The 8,387-nt window shown below is 41.4% G+C and overlaps 1 long non-coding RNA gene across 1 annotated transcript; it reads left to right on the top strand.

Annotated features, from left to right (window-relative positions):
* Positions 1-1,058: 1,058 nt before the first annotated feature.
* Positions 1,059-5,012, top strand: LOC118026359. Its single transcript, XR_004683537.1, has 3 exons — positions 1,059-1,820; positions 2,241-2,546; positions 3,429-5,012. It is a non-coding gene; the product is annotated as an uncharacterized LOC118026359 (long non-coding RNA).
* The last annotated feature ends 3,375 nt before the right edge of the window (positions 5,013-8,387 follow it).

The following is an 8,387-nucleotide window of genomic DNA, read 5'->3' as shown; positions in this document are numbered from 1 at the left end:
AGTCCCATTACAGCTAACGAGCTTCTCTGCAGCCTAAAATACTTTAGTCAGAAGAAAGAAAAATATTTTAGAAAGTGTCTAATTGGAGCTATCCCAATCACATATTTTTCATCATCAGCCTTTGTATTCCTAGCTTTTGTAAGCCTGGTTATTCTGAGACACATTTTTACGGAGAAAGGAAAGGGTTGTTTTTTTCCTGCTTTAATTGTACCCCTTCGGTCCTCATTGTTGATATTAATGAGTGTGTAAGACCAAAAACATTCATATGTTCATATTTACATTGGGGAAGATTTACTTTAAAAATGCCATTTTAGGGGTGCCTGGGTGGCTCAGTCAGTTAAGCATCTGCCTTCAGCTCAGGTCATGATCTCAGGGTCCTGGGATCGAGCCCTGCGACGGGCTCCCTGCTCAGCAGGGAGTCTGCTTCTCCCTCCCCACTCCCCCCTGCTTGTGTTCCCTCTCTTGCTGTCTCTCTCTCTCTCTGTCAAATAAATAAAATCTTTTTAAAAAATGCTGTTTTAATGCACTCTCACTAAGAAAGTCATGATAATACCTTCTGTAATAGGGCAGGAAATGTGACTGTTATTTCTCTGTAACATCAACTGTGATGCTGGGCAAGTGGTGGGCACTCGGTTAGTGTGGGCCTGAGACCACACTGGGTCACCAGATCTGGGAAGAGCCCCCGGGGCAGCCAGCCTCCGAGGCTGCGCCCTTCATTTGTGTCATCAGCGGCTTGGCCCAGAGCCCATTCAGCTCACTTAGCAATGATTCTGTCCTGCTACTTCTTAGGGGGATAAAAATGACTTAGAAAGTAGCTTAAGAAGAAAACTCTGCCTGACCTAATATGGGGGAGGACTAGTCTTCCCTATTTTGAGTACTATCCCTAAAATACCTACCAGTGGTCGTCTGGCTATTAAGGTGCTTTTCATGAGCACGCGCTCCATCCAGAGCTGCTGGCTCAGGGGGAGACGCGGCGCACTGCTTCCGTATGCTTTCTCTCTGCCAACTCAGAGAAGAAAACCCTGGAACAAGTCTGCTTTTGCAGGATGACCCGAATAACCAGAATGTGTGGTATTCACAGGTTCTCAAGGTGTGATCTTAATTCCAGTTCTGCCGGGAAGGAACCATGTGAGCTTGGAGTCTGTTTCATCGGCACTAAAAAGCAAATTGAGAGCACGTGGCCGGAAGCTCTCGGAGGTCCCTACTTGCTTCTGTGAACTGTTTGGGAATCAGGAACGAACATGTGAACGGCAGGATCAGCTGTTATATTCTGGAGTCATGACTTCATGCTGATAATGGATGAAGGGGACAGATTCTATCTTCTTGGTGTTCTGACCGCCGGCTAGGAGGCCTAAGCTTTGGACTCAGCCGATGCGATCCTCCAGCCCAAGACACAATCAGGAACACGTGGGGCAAAGATAAAGGAGCAACTGGATTTTGTGGTGGTGATGGCAACTCTTCTCCAATGGCTACTGGAGCATGCGGGGACAGTGGCCTCTCTGGCGGGAATGGGGGAGCGCGCGGCGTGTGCAGGGCTAGCTAAGCTGGACCTGTCCGTGCCCCGGGGTTGCATCCTGGCTGATTCCCCAGCATACTGTTTTATAGGACTCGGTTATGACTTGAATTAGCAACCGCTTTCGCTTTCACTTATGAACCATGTGATGACCTGCTCACACTTTTCTTCTTGCCACTCAGTTGGGGACCCTGGATTTAGACATTGTCAGACCCACGAGAAGGCTGCTTCCATCAGCAGGCACAACAGTGGTCCCACTGCATGGCTGAGACTGCTTCCTGGTATCCCAGTCTCTGCAAATCACTGGGTAAGTTGGAGGGGAAAGGGTCATGGGATGGCCAGAAGGAATCCTATCCCAGTTATCAAGGGATCCTGTGTCTTGGCCTCCTTACACTCTGTATCTTATCAAAACTAATGGAGCAGCAACAATACCACACTGGCTGGACCAGGAAGGTCTCAATGTCCTCGAAATGAAGGTCTGGGTTGGGTCACCGGGTAAAGAAGGCAATGAGCTAAGTGCTGCTTGAGGGCAAAGTGAGCATGGGACAGGGCGTGGCTGACGGGCATCACGTCACGATGCCGGGACTGTTGCAGAAGCACATGCTGACTCATATTTCCTTCCTTGCTCCAGAACTAACTTCCCTTCCCCCTCCCCTTGCTTTGTGAAACCCATTTATAAGGACTGCTTTGAGGATGGCTAAACTCACTGTTACTCTGTGGGTTTCAGAGGATGGAGATGTGCCTGTGACCATCTTGGAGGAGAGAACCAGGTGGTGGCCAGTGATGCTGGGACTGGGGCAGGAAGCAGAGGTGCTACAGTCTTTACCACTTGAAAGATAACTGTACCGTGTTAATCATGAACATTTACAATTTCTGGAATTCTAAGTGTGTATAAGAATGTGTATGAATTTTGGGAAGCCATGCTTGTGATTTTTTTGACTGTCCAGTCCCCACCTGCCTCCCCAGATGTGATCTCCTGTTGAGAATCAACGTGCTGCCTGCTCTTATGAACAATGCTTCACTCCCCCTCCAGGTGTGTGTGTATGTGTGTTGGGGGGGTGGCCCACACTCTTTGCTAGGCAGGGCTTTTTTTTGTTTTGTTTTGTTTTTCCTCTCACCCTCTTTACTTTTTATTATTCTGTGATAAGAGCACTGGGTGTTATACACAACTAATGAATCGTTGAACACTAGACCAAAAACTAATGATGTACTATACGTTGGCTAACTGAACATAATAAATAAATTAAATAAATAAATAAATAAATAAATAAATAAATAAATAAATAGAATTGGGGAAAAAAAGAACACTTGACATAAGATCTATCCCCTTAGCAAATTTTTAAATGCACAATATTTTTAATTGTAGGCAGGATGCCGTATAGCAGATCTCTAGACTCCATTCATCCTGCATCACTGAACCTCGTACCCTTGACTAAATCCTCCTCGTTTTCCCTCCCCCAGCCTCTGGCGTCCACCATTCCACTCTCTGCTTCTATCTGTCTGACCATTTTAGATTCCTCATGTAAGTGAGATCATGCAGTGTTTGTCCCCCTGGGTGCGGCTTATTTCACTTAGCAGGATGTCCTTCAGGTTCACCCATGTTGTTGCAAATGGCAGAATTTTTAGTCCGGGGTTGACTGCGGTTGGGATTTGGGGCGGGCCTCGCAGTTTCATTACGAAGGAAATCATGGTGTATGCCCTTAAAGATCCATAACTTAAAATAGAAGTTGAGTCGGATGATAATGGGGACAAAGAGGAGTTCTGTGGCTCTGGGGTTTTGATAAACCCCTCAAGAACCTGAAGGACAACAAAGTCCTTCAAAGAATTTCAATAATGTCCCAAGGACATTTTCATACATGACCTTCCCTATCCTCAATTGGGAAATTTGTAATGCCGTTGTATTATTTATTTTCAGGAACTTTCTGAGCCTGAAACTCCATCTCCAGGGAATTCCAGCCTCTCTCTGGAACAAAAGTACCTCTCATCAAAAGCTCTGTGGGTGGGATCTTGAGATCCTGCTTCAGCAGGTGCCTTTGTGGGATTTGATCTCTTCCATCTGTCCTTCATCCCTGGAGTAGGCTACAGCACGAAACTTCCAATGTTGAGCATGACGCTGGAACGCCCATGAGTTGAGTCAGGTGAGGATTTGGGGCAAAGACGAGTCTTTACACTCTTTCCAGCAGAGGGACCACCTCCTCAGGCATGAAATAGGCAGTTGTACCAGAAGGCATGCCTCTCCCTATCTTCAGAAATTCTAGAGAAACATAGCTTTAGAAGGAGCCATGAGACAGAAGCAGGGGCTTACTCTGTAGACTACGTTCTGAGCTAGAAATATCCATGTGTACATCCAGGTGTAAATTCAGACTCCATTCCAAAGTTGCTGATGATTCAGACATTGAGGGCATTTTGAGTGTTGGATCAAACCCTCAGGGAAACAAGGATTCCACATTCTCTTAAGGAGGATAAGAAGAAAAAAGCATGCGGGTGCTTTCCAAATTTTAAAATTTTAACAGACTGCACTTAAGTGAGAGAAGGAACTCCGAGTCTGTTCCAAGGGAGATGGCGGCTATTTCGAGGAGTCAAGAGGGTCACAGTTGAGGGCTGAGGGTGGGGACGCTGAGAAAAATGGTGGGTTGTAGTAAGCACCTGCTGTGGTCAGATGTCCTGAGTCCTTTACTCCTTGAATCCTCACAGCATCCCTATGAGTTCAATACATTATTACTCCCATTTTACAGATGAGGAGCTGACACACAGAGAGGTTAAATGACTCGTCCAAAGTTGCACACCTGCTGTGAAAAGTTAATGGTCAGAGTAAATATATTAGTGCTATTTGACTTTTTAAACTATGTGCCTGCATTATTTTTGTGACTAGGCCTAAAAGTTGCAAGAGTATGCTTGCAAAAGTTGATGCAAAATTCGATCCAAAGATATCATGCAATATTTTAAATTGGTGTTTATAGGATCGGGCACAAGCTTTTAGAAGTGACCTTCTTGTTAGCCAGAACTCCTTGAATTAAATTCTATTCAGGAATCTCAGCCTATTGTCTTAATGCATCTTTAAATAGAATTACCAGAATGGCTGAGCACACCTGTACTTGAAATGTTATTTGTCTAATTGCTTCTACTTAATTAAGCAGTACATATCACAACAGATTTCAAATTGATTTTATTTTATTTTTTATTTTATTTTATTTTTTAAAAGATTTTATTTATTTATTTGAGAGAGAGAGAGAGAGCACATGAGAAGGGGAGGGTCAGAGGGAGAGGCAGACTCCCTGCTGAGCAGGGAGCCTGATGCGGGACTCGATCCAGGGACTCCAGGATCATGACCTGAGCCGAAGGCAGTCGCTTAACCAACTGAGCCACCCAGGCGCCCCAAATTGATTTTAAATTAAGTAAGATCTAGTAAAATAAGGACTAACATAAACTGGATTAACTTGGGTGTTGTTTTTGTTTTGTTTTGTTTCCTTTTTTTTCCTTTGAGGAATTTCTTATCTTTTTTTTCAAAGGAAACCAGGAAACTATAAACATATTAAATGAAGTTCCATCCATATCATAAGATCTGGACTTCAGATGAAAAAGGCTTTATAAATAATCTTTCTTTTTTGAGATATTTGTAATAATTCAGGTCATTCCTTCTGGTCAATTGTTTATCATCTAGATAAACAAATTTCCAATTTTTAGTATGTATTTAGTACTTATGGAATATTATGCAATGCAGTCCAATTTATGGGATGAAACACGAATTTAAAGAATTGAATATGGTTTATAATGCATCTTTATTTCTCCTACACAGATATGCATACATTTTAAGAGTTGAGCCTTTATGACTTTATATGGGCAAATCTTTTTGGAAGAGAAGTACTGAGTCTGATGAATAGAATAAAGGTTTAGAAATGGATTTTGGCTAACAAATACACTTACATATATACATATATTATGAAAATAATTTTATTCTATTCTCTAAAACATTATATACATGTCTTTTCCCTGGAAATACGTCCTATGTGAGTCAGGGTTCTTCAAATATACGCTAAGAGATAATGTTCAGTGTGTTACAAACATAATTTAGTTAATATCTTTTGAGTTTACCTTCCAGTGCCTCATTTCAATTTTTACAGATTATAAGATAGAAATCACACCTGTGAAGCATACGTGCAAGTGGTGTTCAGCCTGAATGCAGTTGACATTACTGCCAATGGCTATTTTAGTCTCTTAAATTCAAACAGGTAATTGATTGATGCTCCCAAACCATCTATGTATGACTCTTCAAGTTTAGATCAAGTCCCCCAGGACCTAAGGTTTAATCCCGACACGTGGGAGGGGGTGTCCTATAGAGCTAAAGAGTACACTGAAATGTGATTTTCACTTGATGATATGGAGATGAGCTGGAGACTCGAAATATCAGCTGCTAAACATCACTATTAACAGATTCCCACGTGATATTTAAAAATCATTAGCAAGTAATCATATTATCAGTTTTAGGTCTTAAACTCTTTTTGTAAGATAGCTTCCATTTAAAATAATCATGCTAATTCAATTCCACTCATGTTGGAGTGAATCGCAAGGAAAGCAGCTCAAATAGTCAGATACATGCCACGAAGTTAAACAACCAGATACGATAATTGGGAGAACTCATTTTCCAAAACTTCTTCCTCTCTGTGGCTCTCACATTTCTTCTTTCTGATGTCTAATCTCTTTTCTTGGCAAGCCCTTCAAGGAAGACAAAACTTATTTTGTGAATCCCTGTAATCCGAACGTTCATCTCTTCTTTCGTTCTTCCCATTACTTCTGATGACAAAGCCACCGTTGTGACTGAGCTGATGGCAATACTGGGTATTTGTACTGCGCTCTATCTTTTGTATTCCCTCTTTGAAGTGGCGTTCAGTTGAGCTGGTAGCTTCATGAAGGAGGATGTGCTCTTCTGCCTGTGTGTGTTGGTGGGGGGAATGACTGTAATTGTTTTTATTCAAAAATAAACGCTCAAAACTTCAGCCCAAATTAACATTGTATACAGTTTCCATGTCATTAATAATGACAATTGAAAATCTTGTTGGAACAGTCCGTGGACTGGAAAGAAAATGTTTTAAGGGTCTCTTGCACCCATGATTCTCCTAACCTTCACTGAAATCAGTAAAACATTGATGTTCACTCTGGAGTTTTATACTTTTAAACATTATTGACTTTCTGGTAAGAAGTCAGATGTTAAGACCTTAGAGCATGCACTCTGGCGAGAGACAAACTATTAAATACTATTGTTTAGTATTTAATATTTGTTTGTCTTATTAGTATTATTTTTGTGTATTATACTAATACAAATTAGTATAAAAGTTTAACTTTATAATACAAATCTAGGCCCTTTGATTTATTTCACCAGCTTTATTGGGATATAATTCACATATCACACCTACAGTGCACAATCCAGTAGTTTCTAGTATATTCACAGAGAAGGTAATCATCCCCACAGTTAATTTCAGGACATTTTCATCACCCCGAAAAGGAATCCCATACACTTGGGTGATGACCCCACATCTCCCCAAGCCCCCGAGCCTAAGTCACCACTAATTCACTTTGTTCAAGTCTCCAAAACCTTCATGAGTCAACACTTTCATATAAATCTCCAACTCTCTCTGTCACTACTATTTGAATTTAAGAACTTTTTTTTTGAGCGGTTTTGGATTTATAGAAACACTGAGCAGAATGTATAGAGTTCCCATACACTACCCTCACCCTCACAACACCCCCATCCCCTTTCCCCTATTATTTTTTTTTTAAAGATTTTATTTATTTATTTGAGACAGAATGAGAGACAGAGAGCATGAGAGGGAGGAGGGTCAGAGGGAGAAGCAGACTCCCTGCTGAGCAGGGAACCCGATGCAGGACTCGATCCCGGGACTCCAGGATCATGACCTGAGCTGAAGGCAGTCGCTTAACCAACTGAGCCACCCAGGCGCCCCCCCTTTCCCCTATTATTAACATGTTGTATTAGCGGTACATTTGTTATAGTTGATGGGCCAATACTGAAACATTATTGTTAATTAAAATTTACATTAGGGTTCAGTCTTTGTGTTGTACATTCTAGCGCTTTTGACAAATGTATAATGTCATGTGTCCACCATCATAGTCTCCTACAGAGTTTCACTGCCCTAAAAATTCCTGCAATCCACCGATTCATCATTCCCTCCCTTGTCCTTAGCTCCTGGCAACCACTGATCTTTTTACTATCCCCATAGTTTGGCTTTTTTTCCATAATGCCATATGGTTAGAATAATATAGCATGTAGCCTTTTCAGACACACTTCTTATACTTACCAATATACTTTTAGGGTTCTCTATGTCTTTTGTTTTTGTTTTGTTTTGTTTTGCTTGATAGCTCTTTTTTTAATTTTTATTGAGGAATACTATTCTATTGTCTGGGTATATCACCTTGGTCTATCCATTCATCTACTGAAGGTAGATACAAAGGAGTGTGATTGCTGGATCATATAACTGGAGTATGTTTAATCCTGTAAGAAATTGCCAGCCTGTCTTCCAAAGTGACTGTACCATTTTGCCCATGGCCACCAGTCTGTGGTTTTGTAGCAGTTTTTAATTTAGTGAAATCCAAATTATCAATTTTTCCATTCAAGAAGTGTGCTTTTAGTGTTCTGTCTAAAAATCATTGCCCAACCCTGGGTGACCTAGATTTTTCTCCTCTGTTAAATAGCTTTGTGTTTTACATTTAGATCTGCAATCCTTTTCAAGTTAATTTTTGTGAAAGGCAGGATTGCCTCTGCTCTTTTGTCAAAGATCAGTTGACTGTATTTGTGTGGTTCTATTTCTAGGCTCTCTGTTCAGCTCCACTGATCTATTTGTCTATTCTTTTGCCAATACCA

The sequence above is a fragment of the Mirounga leonina genome, unplaced genomic scaffold (genome assembly GCF_011800145.1).
Source record: "Mirounga leonina isolate KUSES-001 unplaced genomic scaffold, KU_Mleo_1.0 Mir_224, whole genome shotgun sequence".
In the NCBI taxonomy this organism is placed as follows: Eukaryota; Metazoa; Chordata; class Mammalia; order Carnivora; family Phocidae; genus Mirounga; species Mirounga leonina.
Note: the sequence above shows the minus strand (reverse complement) of the source record. Positions and strands in the feature narration are given on the sequence as shown.